Raw genomic sequence first — 16,653 nt, forward strand, 5'->3', positions numbered from 1 at the left:
GAGGTGGGCTAAATCTTAGGGGGTAAACTAGAGGGGGCCACCCTGAATATTGCTTATTTATAGCTTGGAAGGATTATGTTTTTATTGGGAAATGTCAGTAAAAGCCAATTGCAATCACACACACTCAAACTGATGAAAAACTGTTTCCACCAATAAGAATAGAAATTTGCAGATGGCAAAGTAAGAAAAATGCTGCTTGAGAACTTATTAGAGTTTGATTTAAGGATATTCATGTTGTATATTTTGATATGTAGCATTGAAAACTTGTGTTTTAATGGTTATAAAGATTTAACATTTTGAGTCTAAATGTCTACTTCCATCAAATAATTATCTGAACCCCCCCATGAATTCCTGTAACTGTGAAAATTTGAATTGATAAAAATTGAAAAAAAAAGCTTGAAACCCAGAATTCTGCACAACTGTGAACATTTTAAATTGATAAAAATAGAAAAAGATTCTTAAAAATAAACATTGATATCATCCATTCAGATTATAAAAATATCAAAACTGAATTCTGCCAAGCCTATGTATTTAGCATAGAGGCCATTTAATACCACACTATACCCAAATAAATGCCTGGTATTTGGAGTTGGGAGGGTGTTAGCCCTCTAATTTAAAATCAGTCCCTGTGTCTGTATTATTCTCCTGCAAGTCTTGATCAATAATGCAATTCATCTTGTTTATTGGATGTGTGTGCTAAAGTGTATTGATTGTTACAACTGAATACAGTACAGTTACACTGTTGTGCTAATAAGGGAGAAAGAGGAACTTCAAGAACTTCTTGTTCTTGTATGAGACCTGGAGGAACAAGTTGTAACTCTTCCATCTGTTTTGTTTGCTGTGTATCATCATTGCAAACTAAACATCTGTTAAGTAAGACTTGGTGTGTTAATTAGGAGTTTGGAGGAAACTGTATATCATTTTCACAGTTACTGCATATTACAGGGCTGCTTGTGATATATATCACTTAGTAAGATGAAAAATAAGTGAAGAATGTATTGTTCAGACGTGTATCAAGCTTTGTCAAGCACTTCTCAATGTTTGAGGAAAGACCAGTCTTGGTCAGACCATGAGATTACATGCAAAATACTGTACTATTATAATAATTTAATGCCCCAGAATGTTGTAAACTGCAAAATTGAACTAGTTCTTCAATTTAAAATGGATTAGACAGTTCAGGAGCTATATTAAAACTAAAACAAACAAAAATTTGCTATCTAAGTGTCTGACTTAAGCTCCATCCTTCAAGCATTTACTACTGGATGCAGTACTTATTGCCATGACTTCAGTGGGACTAGTCACAGTAGCTAGCACTACACTCAGTAGGTAGTAAGCTCCCGTTACTGCAAAGATTGTGCGTATTTAGCTTTATGAACTGAGAGTAGCTCCACTGACTTCAATCAGACTATTCACAGTACATAAAGTGAAGAATATGAATAAATCTTTGCAGGATTGGAGCCCAAGTGGTTGCACATCACTTGCATGGTACTACTCACTGAAGTACAGTGTTTGTAACTGCCTTTAGTAGAATGTACAGTAATAAACTCTAAATTTGGTATTGAGTATTGGCTGAATTGGCTCATAATTTGCACAAACTGGCATATAAACCAGAAAAAAGTGGGTAAAATTATTATTATTATGGTTCTCCAACAGTGAAATACCAAGAGGTGGGAAATTAAACTCAGACCTCCTTTAATAAAATATTTTAAAAATGTTGTTTTTTTTTTACAAGGCCAGGGGCACATTTCATACCTCTTTGGCTGGGTGGCCATTGCCTTCTTTCTCTTAACATAGTCCTTATAAATCTAGGTTTGGTAAAATAATTTCGAAGTTGTGGGGGTGTCTTTTTCCTATCTAGGTTTTCTTGTACTTTTCTGACAGAATGCTTATTTAATTTGCCAGCTTGCCTTTGCCACTATTACTGTGGTACTGAACATTCATTCCAGTAGCTAGTTCTACTAGTTTCACCCATACTGTTCATCCAACTGCTTCCCCATGCCATGCACCATTTACTGACGCAAACTCTCATATTTGTCATCCAAAAAAGTATTCAGAAAAGTCATAGCAATTATGGGATTAAAGATAATCTATTTCCTGTCACAGACATGCCCAACATACTGCTCAGGAATAAGGATGACTCAGACTTATGCTCTTCCTGTGTGTCCAATGCTGTCAGTCTAATACTGTGAGGACTAAAAATAAATGATCCTTTCCCCAACTCCACTTCTCAAACTGATAACTTAATGAAACCAACCTTAAATATTTTCTTCAAAGAGAAAAAAAAGATGAAAATTATCTGCAGAATTATCAGATGCTTTATATTTAGGTTTCATCCCTACATGCATGTGAGTAGATGAAGACATGGAGCCAAATTCTGCTGTTGTTTGCATTAGTTTAAACATGAGATAAATCTAGTGACTTCAATAGTGTTACTCCAGATTTACACTACTTTACCTAAGTAGAATTTGACTTAATCTGTTACAGTTACAAAACTATTCCAGCATAATTGTGTAGAGTAGAATTGTGAAGAGTTGCAGTATAAGTGGAATAAATTTGGAAGTTAAAGCTTTATGCTCACATTTTACTATTTTGTAAAGTAAGTAAGGGACATGATGGCGTCTTTTATCTTTAGATTTCAAAGTACTTCATCACTATTCATTAACTAAAGCTTGCAACACTGCTATCAGATTCTCATTTTACAGATTGGGAAACTGCCTCTGACTTGTTTTGTGACCTTGAAAAACCTCTTTCTGCCTCAATCAGGAAAAGAATGAATGAATCCTCCTAACTCTCAATTAAGACAGGAAAGTGCATAAAAACCCTCATGAGGTTGCAGTTCTTTAAATAGTTAACTTGAAGAATTTGAGTCGTTTCCATTGATCAGATTGGGACTAGTCATATGGCTACAGGTGCTCATGTAAACTGAAATCTTTTGACTCCATCTTACTTCTCTTCCCATCCTATTATGCTTATTTTTGTGATCACAGCATTTAAAACATGACCAGTACGTTCTAGTTTGGATCTGTAACTGATCTTGCCTTATGAAAAGTCATCAAAAGTTTGAGTACAGTTTAACTCTCTAGACAGATATATAGATAAACGAGTGCTCGTGCGGAGAGTAAAGTGGCTTTATACAGGGAGACAAGGCCAGCAGTCAGTGTTCCGGTGTTTGGCTGGGAGACAGCAGGAGTCCGATTCTGTTGTTAGTTGTAGCAGTATCAGAAGTGAAGACGGAAGTGGGGTGAGAAAGAAAAGACAGGTAAAAAAAGGACTAGACTTATCTTTGGTGCTCTGGGTTAATATACAGTAATAATATTTTTTTCCTTTATGCTTTCAGTCACTGGTGGCAAGATATGGTTGTAGTGCATGACTGCTGATATATGTGTCATTGTGTTAAACTACACAAAGAACAGGCAGGGCCTGATTTAATTGACTTAAATTGGCTAAAGAAATCACAGCACTCGGTTTTAATTGATTGTACAGATGCCTCAGGTTAACTATAAAATGTGAAAGAGGAGGCATTTAACTGAAGGTTTTAATAACTCTGGCCCTTCTTAGAAAGGTCACACACAGTCACCACTGATAATGAAGTACAGAAACCTTAGTTTCCATTTTGTAAATGGAGGCTTATGGAAATTACTGCAAACCAAATTAGAAGAACTACTGTACTGTCTCTACTGGCCCCCAAAACTGTGGAGAATCTGAGATATCCAACCATTAATATGTAGCACAGGAACTTTATTCTTTTGTATTTTTGAAGAGATGTACTCATTCTGACACATGGAATAATTACCTTAATAGTGCCCTTACTCTGGAGAAATGTATAGCCGAAGTGATTGAATGGTGTTCTCACTTTTGTATGGAAGAAGCAAAACACACCTGTTACATTCCTCCTCAGTGATGTGAGCTCTACACCTCAAACCAAACCTTAGGCCCTGCTCTTTTTGGAGTGTAACCAAACTACAGACAAACAAAGCATGAGTGACTATTTCCTCCTTACTAGACTTTGGTGTCTCCCCTACCAGGCTGTCATCCTTTATATCTAGCATCCTAACCTAATTGGTTATCAAACATAGCTACCATGTCTTCTCACTCCATAACATTTCCTTTTCTGTGTCCACAGCCATGGATAGGTGATGAGGGAACTGCAGGTTGGACTGGGGCCTCATGAGATCCATAAGGGTAATGTAACAATCAAGGCACCATATATATACACCTCTACAGAATACCTCCCCACCCAACCACCACATATACAATTCCTGGAAAATGTGCTTGTAATCCAATCCATAGATAATGCCACCTTGAATATCTATGTAGAAACAAGCATACATTTTTCTACTGGGATATAACAATTTTGCACTAATCACCTACGTATCAAAGTATGTATAGGAAGACAGAATGGTTCAGAAAGAAGAGGATAGGCTGGGAGCTGGGAAATCTGTGTTCTGTTCAAGTCTCTGAGAATGACTTGCTGTGCGACTTTGGGCAAATCATTTAGCCTCTCTGAACTTCAGTTTCCCTATCAGTGAACTAGGACAAAGGAGGCTTATCCACCTTGTAATGCACTTTGAAATTTAAGGATGAAAACTACTGTACAAGTACTGCGTTATTAGATAATGATGCCATACCCCAGAGAAGTATATGATTTAGAATACCTTCTGCTCTGTGTATTTGTATGTTAACTTGTGTACCCAATTAACATTTCCCCCCTTTAAACCTCTTGCATGTACATATCAGAACTAAGACACTCACTTCATTTGCACTTTATAGCCTTGGACCCAATTTTGCTCATCATCACAGCACACCAATTTAAGTCCAATATAGCTCCATTGACTCCATGTGTCTAGAGTAACTTCCCTTGGATAGCTTGTCATGTCAACAAAGTATTACTAAATTGAATTGGCAGTGGAGAAGCTATCCATGCTCTTTCAGCATACAGTATGTCTGAGAAGGGACTGAAAGCTGCGAGTAGAGCAAACAAACAAAATGAGCACAAGACTGAAATACTTATGAAGCAATAGATCACCTGTAGGCAATCCCATTAAATACTAGTCATTGCAATTAAGTATTATTAATCTTACATCTATCCCTTGGGAGACATCCCAAATAAAGAGTTTCTTGATTAACACTATTACAATAATATTGTGACAAATAGGGCAATCTTCCGTAATATCCTGGCTGAACTTTATCCAATTAAACTTGATATGTTTGGAGTCCATTATATTCAATTAATGATTTATAGATCCTTGTGCACCAGGGATTGTATGTATTTCCATAGGAAAGGTAAATACAGTTCTCCCAAGAACTGAGAGCAGTTGGGGGTGATTAGTCAAAGTCATTCAAGTTGTAACATCTCCCAAGAACCACCACCCCCTGGAGAGGTTCGCATATACTGCTTTAAGCTGGATTCTCCAGGGACCAACAGACAATGAAAAGGTTTTTGGTTAAATAGCCTGGTTATAAACTGATTCAGGGTCTTCTTTCTGATCCAGCAAATGGAGGACCCCAATCCTTAGGGAAAGATTGGAAGGACTTTGACCTACTGAGGCCTCATAAGGCTGTGTTCTATTGTGAGCAAAGGGTGTGATGTACATGATTCTCTAGGAAACCCCCTGGCAGGGGTTTGAAGAACTGTTCACCTGCCAGAGTCCATTAAAAAGTGTTGGAGTGATTTCTAATAGGCATACTGGCATGCATGTAGCTTCAGTTATGGTTTTAGTATGTTTTCTCTGTATTGCTTTTACCTTAAGAATAAAATGTCCTTGCCTAGAAAGAACTGTGTGGTAACTTAACTGTGTAATTACACTCTTAACGGTCTCTGAAGATGTCAAGTTTCCTTCCCCACTCTGAACTCTAGGGTACAGATGTGGGGATCTGCATGAAAACCCCCCTAAGCTTATTTTTACCAGCTTAGGTTAAAACTTCCCCAAGGTACAAACTATTTTACCTTTTGCCCCTGGACCTTATTGCTGCCACCACCAAGCATCTAACAAATATAACAGGGAAAGAGCCCACTTGGAAACGTCTTTCCTCCCAAAATCCCCCAAGTCCTACACCCCCTTTCCTGGGGAAGGCTTGATAAAAATCCTCACCAATTTGCATAGGTGAACATAGACCCAAACCCTTGGATCTTAAGAACAATGAAAAAGCAATCAGGTTCTTAAAAGAAGAATTTTAATAGAAGAAAAAGTAAAAGAATCACCTCTGTAAAATCAGGATGGTAAATACGTTACAGGGTAATCAGATTCAAAACATAGAGAATCCCTCTACGCTAAACCTTAAGTTACAAAAAGACATAAAAACAGGAATATACATTCCATTCAGCACAACTTATTTTGTCAGCCATTTAAACAAAATAGAATGTAATGCATATCTAACTAGATTGCTTATTAACTCTTTACAGGAGTTCTGACCTGCATTCCTGCTCTGGTCCCGGCAAAAGCAACACAGACACAGAGAACCCTTTTTTTCCCCCCCTCCTCCAGCTTTGAAAGTATCTTGTCTCCTCATTGGTCATTTTGGTCAGGTGCCAGCGAGGTTGTCTTAGCTTCTTAACCCTTTACAGGTGAAAGGGGTTTTCCTCTGGCCAGGAGGGATTTAAAGGTGTTTAACCTTCCCTTTATATTTATGACAGAAGAGAAGGCAAAAAAAAAAATCCTGCTTAGGCATCACAGTCTAGCCAGGGGAATCAGCAGTCTGGAAATACCCCAGTCAGAAAGAAGAGAGATGCATATCTCCTCCCAAGAGAAGCAGCAGCTGGGGAACTGGAAGCCTAGAGTGGGTGCCTTTGCTGCACCACAGAGGGTGAATACAGGTACAGTTGCCCTGAGCTATGACAAATACTTCTTGAATAACAGTATTATAATAGTTAAACTTATATAATGCTTTCCATAGATCTACAAAGCACTCTACAAATGTGACTAAATACCATTATACTTATTAGAGAAACGGAGGCATAGAGAGATGCTGTACTTTGACCAAAGTCAGGTAGCAAATCAACAGCTGTGTAAAGAATGAGACCCAGTTCTTATGGCATGTACAAAGCCTTGTTTATACGTGTCCTTGTTCTTCTTCTTATTATTATTAAATATTTATATTGTGGTAATGCCCAGAGATCCTGATCAGAATAGGGACCCAGTTTGCTAGGTGCTGTATAAACAAATAGGTAGACCTGGAGTCTCTCTGAAGAGCTTGAAATCTAAAAAATGAGCAACAGAGGAAGGGTGGGATAAAAAGTGAGAGAACAGTGAGGCACATATACAGATTTTATTCATACACATGCATCTGATATACAAGTTTTGCAATTAGATAAATATTTATCTTCTATTGCCATCTGCCTCACCATCACTGGTCGATTGATTTCTTTTAAGTGTCACAGTGAGGAGAAGTCTTGGAAAGTGGAGTACACTGTATTTCAGAGGTGAAATGTTCCATTTGTGGTGAGCCTTATAACTTCCCATCTTTTGATAGTGGTTTCAGGAACATTGCTATTTACTAGTATGATTACACATTAAATAAATGTAACTCTTCCAAAGCACTCGCACAAAACGTGCTGTGTAAATCCAAAGTGTTTATGTGTAAATTGGCCAAGTTACAAAAAAGAAACACCCTCCCCCCCGCTCCAACCTCCCCCAGCCAAATAAACAAATGAACATTGACACGAAAAAAAGCCCCAACGAAATCTACAATATAAGGATGTTAGAGTTGCCAACCCTCCAGGCTTGTTCTGGAATCTCCAGGAATTAAAGAATCATTAATTAAAGATTGTGTCTTGTGATGAAATCTCCAGGAATTCATCCAACCAAAGTTGGCAAACCTAGGTATTAAACAAGGTGCCATAAAAAACAGTTCTGTTAATCAATTGTGCTCTAATGCGGTATGTTGTTCCATGTGGGCAGACTCCTGAACCCATTTGGAGCCTGTTGAAGCCAACAGGGTTCTGCATGAAATAAATTGTAGGACAGGGGCCTTAGTTCTCACCAGCAGTTAAGATGTCTGTTCTACTTTATTAAATTATGAAGAGTAAATCTGAGTGAATAAATAAAACAACCCTATTCCTTATGAACAAGTCATGAAAACTGTAACTAAACAAACTGTAAGATTCACATTTCAGAACAATTAGGAGGGGATCTATCGTTTGAAATGGCTAAGCTCTTTCTAACATGGATGTTTTAATAAATGTCACATGTCCATGTAGTTGAACGATTCTTTCGACTTGTGTTTTTTCTTCTTTAATGGTATATGTGAAAGAGTTTGGATCAGATCTTTTATTATTTGCCTCTGTTATCAGCCTCCTGACTTCACAGCAAATAAGCTAAAAGCCCTCTTAATCTCCTTCAATAAATATATCCCATAAATTACTTTGACATGGGGCAGGGAAGTTGTCATGGGTTTTGCTTAGTCTAACGATATGGTGGCAGTATTAAAAAAATGATAGAACAGCACAAATATTAATCCTCATGAGCTCATTTGTCTCATGAGCTCATTTCAGGAAAGTTGTCTGAATTATTTCAATTAAAGAAAAAGAAGAAAATTATAGGTGTGTTCACTCCTATGACATGGTAGTTCTTTATGAAATATATTGCATTTCAAAATCCAGCTAGTTGTGTATGTTTCTCCATAACTGAAGAATAAAGCTACTTTCTAAGATTTGAATGCTGAAATGCCAAACACTATTTTCATTTTAGAAAATAAAGCATTATGTTGGCATGGAAAGCTTCCAAATCTCAATAAGGCCAAGGAAACAGCTTGTTTCCTGAGTGGATGTAAAATAGAGGTTATCTCCAGAAAAAGGAAGTGAAATAAAACTTATCAGCTGGGGGCAGTTCATAGTATTTGCAGGATCAATTAATATCCAACTTAGGTGAAATTAATATTTTATTAAATTAATAAACTATATAACCAGAAAAGAAATAAAACCAATGCAAAGTACAAATAATATTGGAAGTGTCAAGCGTATCAAAAGAGAAAAACCATGCAGGTTTGAGCTCATTTATATAACAGTGAAACTCTGGTTAGGTAGACTAGAGATAGGAGGTGCCAGGAGCCAGTTGCAGTTCCAACAGTTCGGCGCCATCCAGCCAAAGTCAAAAGTTAGAGCTGCACTGAAACAGCTCTATATTACATCACCATTGTAAGCTCCAGTCCTCCACCAGGACATAGCTCCCCTCTGCTCCCTCCTTCCGCTCCTTGTTGCCCTGCCCCTGGAATTCCCCCAGCATGCCTATTGCCTCCCCTTACACAGCACAGGGTGGCCTTAGAAGCCCAGAGCATCTGGCCACTACAGTTCAACTAAATTATGACTGATTTACATTGGTCTAGATGAGAGCAGAATCTGTCCCTGTGTATAGGTGAGAGCTTAGACCCCAGTCTTACAAACATTTATGCGTGTGTCACTTCACCCAGATAAATAGCCTCATAGCGTTCAATGGGGTTACTCAGATAAGTAAAGTTACACACGTTTCTTTGCAGGATCAGCATCTTAGTGTATATAAACAAATTCAGTTACACTTTTGTAAATCTGGACCAATTATATTGAAATTAACACCAATGCAATTGAGAATCAAGTTTGGCCCAAGCAGGCAATACAACTGTCTAATCAATTGAATGCAAAGAAGAAAAATGTCAAAGCAAAAATATTTGTCTAGATATGAACATGAATTTAGGAGACACGTTATGTGGAAACAGGGTGGACACACCAAGCCACAGAACAGTGCTGCTTAAACTTACAAACAAAACAAAACAAACAAGCCCATTTAATAAATATTGACTAGTTAGCATGTGACATTTTCTGTAAAATTAGTTCTTTTGTGTTTGTGCAGACATTGCTTCCTCCCTCCAGGAGCCACAGAACGTGTGTGGTACAGTCAGGACAAGGCAAAGTGCTGCTTTCATCTCGCCTAATCAGAGTGAACTGACCGGGAAAGAACTTACTGTCTGTAGGCAACAGATAATTGAGCTTGGTTCAATCTCTGGCTTATATTGTTAGGGAAAAGAGAACTGGTTTGCTAGCATCTGCTAAATAATATGATTTCTAATGCTGGCTGCAGATGGCTTATGTGAACCTGAACAGAGGACAGACTTGTTACACCTATGACCATGACTCAAAGCAACCATTTACCCAGAAAATGAAATCACTTAAACTTGGTCTTGCCTTCATTGCTCAGAAAAGTGTATTTTTTTTCCCCTTCAGGGTAACCAGCATGCATGAACTATCCCAAGGTAAAAACACGGTACTGACCTCACCTACTTTACCTATGACTTTGTGTCCACTATTTTTTCCCAAGGAGAAAACTCACCTCTTTTTTGGAGAAGGTAAGGCCTTTACCCTTGCAGAGAAAAGGCAGGAATCCCGGAACATCAAAAACATATACTGAAAGGGCAGGTCCTTTTCTTCTGGACACTTGGGTAAATTAGTTGAAATCTGATTTAGATTTTTAAATGAAAGTAAGAAGAGCTAGTTTTTTCATCAAAACGTTTTTCATTAAAAAAATGTTGATTTGTCAAAACCAAAGCTGTTTGTGAAATAAGTTCAGGTTCAACAAATTTCCCATCTCTCTCTCTCTCTCTCTCTCTTTCAAAAAAAAAAAAAAAGGTAGAGGAAGAATGCTTTGAAATTGTGAATTGACACTTCTGAAATGAAATGAAAAGTTCTGATTGTTCATTTAAACATGACATTTCATTTGAAAATTTAAGCTAATTGGACTGAAAAAAAAAAAGGTTACGTTCATACAACAAAGGTCAACACTGAAATAAAATCCTTCAAAATTATCAAAATGAAATATTTCAGCTGACCCCAAATGAAAACCTTTTGGCTCATGAATCTTTTTCAAGTTTTTGAGTTTTTGTGCTGACTCGAGACGGGAAGAAAATCTCAAGCTCTCAAAAATATTAACGTAATGGGAAAAACCTTTCCCACCTAGCTCGAGTCTTAATATGAGAAATTGTCTTTTTCTGTGTAAGGCTGAGACTACAGTGATCAACTGATATGGTCAGCATAACAGTCACTAGATTTGAATGTTTTCAGTGGAGAGACCTAGTGTAGGCCACAATCCAGAAAAGAATTTAAGCATGTACTTAATTTTAAACATGTGAATAGTCTTGTAAACCTCGTCTTCACTTGGGAAGAAAGGTGTGTTCTTAACTCATGATAGGTAATATAGTAACTAACACAAGGTAAAAATCCTTGTGAATACAAGGCAATTTGTTGGTTTAACATGAATTAGCAGGTTGAGGTAAATCCTGAGCTCCTCTATTCTCTTTACCTTGAGCTGCTAACATATGAAAAACTAGAAACTGCCTTGTCTTCACTAAGCTTTTACCTTTTGTTAGTTATCACATGCTACCTAACGTGAGTTGAGAACACACCTTATTTCCCAGTGAAGATGTATCCTATAAAGAGTTTGATTCTGTGGCTATGTCTACAATAGGAGCACTTTACCAGTATAGGAATGCTGGTATAGTATACTGGCAAAGTGATCCTGGTATAGATTCAGCTACTCAGACAAAGCTGTGCTCGATATCAATATAGTAAAACAACCCCACGCGAGTGAAACAAGCTATACCGGTAAAAGCTCAGTTTTGCTGATATTGCTGCATCTACACGAGGGAATTCTGCCCATCAGAGATCACACCTCTTCATATCCTTGACTAATATAGCTACACAGACAGAAGTCTATAGTGTAGACATAGCCTAGGTCTGGCAAAACTCAAATTCATTTCAGTAGTGCAGATCAAGCACAGCACCATTTGGACTCACTTGAAATTAAGCAAGTGCTAAATGCTTTGCAGGACCAGGGCCTAAATTGTGGCATTTGTGTCCTCCATTGGTCTAATAAAGCCCAAATCTGATGACACAATGTAAAATATGCTCATTTTCTCAGATTTTTGCCCGAAGGGATGTAAAACATATGTTTTTGTTTAATTTTAGATTTGTTGTGTGTGTGTGTTGTCTCTTTACCTTTAACACCAGTTAGTTTTCTGGTGTTCTTGTTGAGGCTTTCTTCCGGCAGCTCACGGAAGCTACTAGATCGCATGCCCTGATTCTCATGGGTGACTTTAATTTTCCTGATATCTGCTGGGAGAGCAATACAGCGGTGCATAGACAATCCAGGAAGTTTTTGGAAAGCGTAGGGGACAATTTCCTGGCGCAAGTGCTAGAGGAGCCAACTAGGGGGGGCGCTTTTCTTGACCTGCTGCTCACAAACCGGGTAGAATTAGTGGGGGAAGCAAAAATGGATGGGAATCTGGGAGGCAGTGACCATGAGTTGGTTGAGTTCAGGATCCTGACGCAGGGAAGAAAGGTAGGCAGCAGGATACGGACCCTGGACTTCAGGAAAGCAGACTTCGACTCCCTCAGGGAACGGATGGCCAGGATCCCCTGGGGGACTAACTTGAAGGGGAAAGGAGTCCAGGAGAGCTGGCTGTATTTCAAGGAATCCCTGTTGAGGTTACAGGGACAAACCATCCCGATGAGTCGAAAGAATAGTAAATATGGCAGGCGACCAGCTTGGCTTAATGGTGAAATCCTAGCGGATCTTAAACATAAAAAAGAAGCTTACAAGAAGTGGAAGGTTGGACATATGACCAGGGAAGAGTATAAAAATATTGCTCGGGCATGTAGGAATGTTATCAGGAGGGCCAAATCGCACCTGGAGCTGCAGCTAGCCAGAGATGTCAAGAGTAACAAGAAGGGTTTCTTCAGGTATGTTGGCAACAAGAAGAAAGCCAAGGAATGTGTGGGCCCCTTACTGAATGAGGGAGGCAACCTAGTGACAGAGGATGTGGAAAAAGCTAATGTACTCAATGCTTTTTTTGCCTCTGTTTTCACTAACAAGGTCAGCTCCCAGACTGCTGCGCTGGGCATCACAAAATGGGGAAGAGATGGCCAGCCCTCTGTGGAGATAGAGGTGGTTAGGGACTATTTAGAAAAGCTGGACGTGCACAAGTCCATGGGGCCGGACGAGTTGCATCCGAGAATGCTGAAGGAATTGGCGGCTGTGATTGCAGAGCCATTGGCCATTATCTTTGAAAACTCGTGGCGAACCAGGGAAGTCCCGGATGACTGGAAAAAGGCTAATGTAGTGCCAATCTTTAAAAAAGGGAAGAAGGAGGATCCTGGGAACTACAGGCCAGTCAGCCTCACTTCAGTCCCTGGAAAAATCATGGAGCAGGTCCTCAAAGAATCAATCCTGAAGCACTTGCATGAGAGGAAAGTGATCAGGAACAGCCAGCATGGATTCACCAAGGGAAGGTCATGCCTGAATAATCTAATCGCCTTTTATGATGAGATTACTGGTTCTGTGGATGAAGGGAAAGCAGTGGATGTATTGTTTCTTGACTTTAGCAAAGCTTTTGACACGGTCTCCCACAGTATTCTTGTCAGCAAGTTAAGGAAGTATGGGCTGGTTGAATGCACTACAAGGTGGGTAGAAAGCTGGCTAGATTGTCGGGCTCAACGGGTAGTGATCAATGGCTCCATATCTAGTTGGCAGCCGGTATCAAGTGGAGTGCCCCAAGGGTCGGTCCTGGGGCCAGTTTTGTTCAATATCTTCATAAATGATCTGGAGGATGGTGTGGATTGCACTCTCAGCAAATTTGCGGATGATACTAAACTGGGAGGAGTGGTAGATACGCTGGAGGGGAGGGATAGGATACAGAAGGACCTAGACAAATTGGAGGATTGGGCCAAAAGAAATCTGATGAGGTTCAATAAGGATAAGTGCAGCGTCCTGCACTTAGGACGGAAGAACCCAATGCACAGCTACAGACTAGGGACCGAATGGCTAGGCAGCAGTTCTGCGGAAAAGGACCTAGGGATGACAGTGGACGAGAAGCTGGATATGAGTCAGCAGTGTGCCCTTGTTGCCAAGAAGGCCAATGGCATTTTGGGATGTATAAGTAGGGGCATAGCGAGCAGATCGAGGGACGTGATCGTTCCCCTCTATTCGACATTGGTGAGGCCTCATCTGGAGTACTGTGTCCAGTTTTGGGCCCCACACTTCAAGAAGAATGTGGATAAATTGGAGAGAGTCCAGCGAAGGGCAACAAAAATGATTAGGGGACTGGAACACATGAGTTATGAGGAGAGGCTGAGGGAGCTGGGATTGTTTAGCCTGCAGAAGAGAAGAATGAGGGGGGATTTGATAGCTGCTTTCAACTACCTGAAAGGGGGTTCCAAAGAGGATGGCTCTAGACTGTTCTCAATGGTAGCAGATGACAGAACGAGGAGTAATGGTCTCAAGTTGCAGTGGGGGAGGTTTAGATTGGATATTAGGAAAAACTTTTTCACTAAGAGGGTGGTGAAACACTGGAATGCGTTACCTAGGGAGGTGGTAGAATCTCCTTCCTTAGAGGTTTTTAAGGTCAGGCTTGACAAAGCCCTGGCTGGGATGATTTAACTGGGAATTGGTCCTGCTTTGAGCAGGGGGTTGGACTAGATGACCTTCTGGGGTCCCTTCCAACCCTGATATTCTATGATTCTATGAAATATGCATGTGTCTGGAGACAGTTCTGATGGGGACATTTTTAGAAACTAATGAAGAAAGTCATAATGTTGTCACAGGTCAGACAAAGGGGCATTGCTAGAGCAGTATAGGAAAGTGGCATGAGTCGGTCCCTCAGCTCTCACCAGTGTTATCAATCCTTTATTTTCAAGATGCCAACAAAGCTCAGAAAAAGGCTAATATTACAGGATGTCTTGCACTTAAGAGCTGGAGGGCCTAGGGCTATGTACTCCTGATTACGAAGGAACCACACCTGGATTAGATCAGGTGATTCCACTATAAGAACATCAGGAAGCTGCAGGGGTGGGGTTGGGTTGTAAAAATTGTCAGAGGTCTGTCAGTAAGCTGGGGGAAGGGATGTCCCTGATTGCTCAAGACCAGCAGGGTAATTGTTATGTTTTTGTTTTCAGTTTTGGTTTGTTGTATTGGGAAAATGAAAAAGGAATGAAAGCCTGGCCAGAAGGGCCTGTGAAACTGTTTGCTTGGTGGGAATGTAATGAGAAGGCCCTGAAGAGGGAAGAAATTGTTAGCAAAGCACTGTAGAGGCATCTATGGCCGTTGAGGAGCACATAGGAGGTGACTGACCCCTGCTACAGGCAAGATTCCAATTGCTGTTCCTAGAACATATGCCAGGAGCAATTAACAACATTTTTGCAGTAGGTAACAGTTCAAGCCTAATTTTACAATAGCTGTCTAATGAGGTGACAGTTCTCTTTTTTTTTTTTTGTTATGAAAGAAAGAAAACAAGCAATAGGGAGAGACCTTATCTCACTATCCTCCTTGTTTACAAGTATGGGATACAGCAATAGACTATAGATGGGGAAGGATACTTATTTTGTACTTTAGACAGGAAGCTAAGGGAAGTAGCCTTGGTAGGCACTATCAATCAGGTTGCACCTTTTCTGTTTTTTATCATGTAGTGATAACCTGTAATTAACAATAAAATATTAGCCTCATAGGCCTATAAGAGAGAAAATACTTCCAAGGGACAAAATAATAATAATAATCATAAAAACATTTCAAGGAACAAAGTCATGTAATTTTTCTTCATCTAATTAAAAAAATCAAAATATCCCAATGTACATTAATGCAATAAATTGAAAAAGAGATTTATTATTTACAAATGGATAGCCCAAGAATAGACAGGTTAAATTAAAGACTATAGAAATGCTACATGTAATCCTATCAGCTAACTATGCCATCTAATTTCTGGCAAAAACATATTTTTGGAGCCTCTCTTTCACATTAGAGGCCCACTCAATTATCAGAGGTTTAATTACCTTAAATATGCAGTTTGTCTGTTATAATGATTTATATACTATCAATACTTACTAAATGAAGAAATAATACACAGTGTTGGAGTAGATACTCTGAAAGTTCTGTTACTTAACTATTTCAGTATCCATCACGGATAAGGTTCATATTATTTGTTTATGGCCAGATTCTGTGTCTGTTAAAGTCCTTGACAGTTTTGTCATTTACTTCAATTGGAGCAATATCAAATTCTTTGTTGAGTGCCTGCAGTTTCTGAAGGCTGAGGAGTTTGTCTGTGCCTTCATCGATGGCCTTAAACAGTAGTCCAAGAAAAGAAGAAATGTAGAACATATAGCCCACTTCAAAAGAAGCAATCATTTTTCCTCTGCTCATCTGGAGTACATGGTTCAGTGGTTTAATACCGCACAGAGTATTTGATACTTATGAGGAATCTATAGAAACTCAACTGTTGTTACCCCTGACACCCAAGTTCTAAATCCCTTTTTTCCTGATAAATTAATGTAGACAACTATACCAAGACATGAGTATCTAGCCAGGAATTTTTGAGTTCTGGTGATAGTGACACAAACACACTGCTTTGGGCAATCTGGGGCAAACTTTGCTCTGATGTTGGATGTGTACTTAACTGGGGGTTCCACCTATTGCAAATGAGATCTAAATTTAGCTCCCTGAATCTTATTTTATTTACCAGCCTCTTGTCTTATAGGGATTAATTAATGTTTGTACAAGAGTTCAGACACATAAGGACTGATCTTCTCTTACATTGGTTTTACACTGGTGTAACTCACTTTGATGCAAAGCAGAATCAGGCCCATAAAGCACATGATATAGTCTAAATTTGATTTGAAATGTTATGTAATGTTCCCATTGTAAC

Source organism: Lepidochelys olivacea (genome assembly GCF_965140295.1).
Source record: "Lepidochelys olivacea isolate rLepOli2 genome assembly, chromosome: 4".
Classification (NCBI taxonomy): Eukaryota; Metazoa; Chordata; order Testudines; family Cheloniidae; genus Lepidochelys; species Lepidochelys olivacea.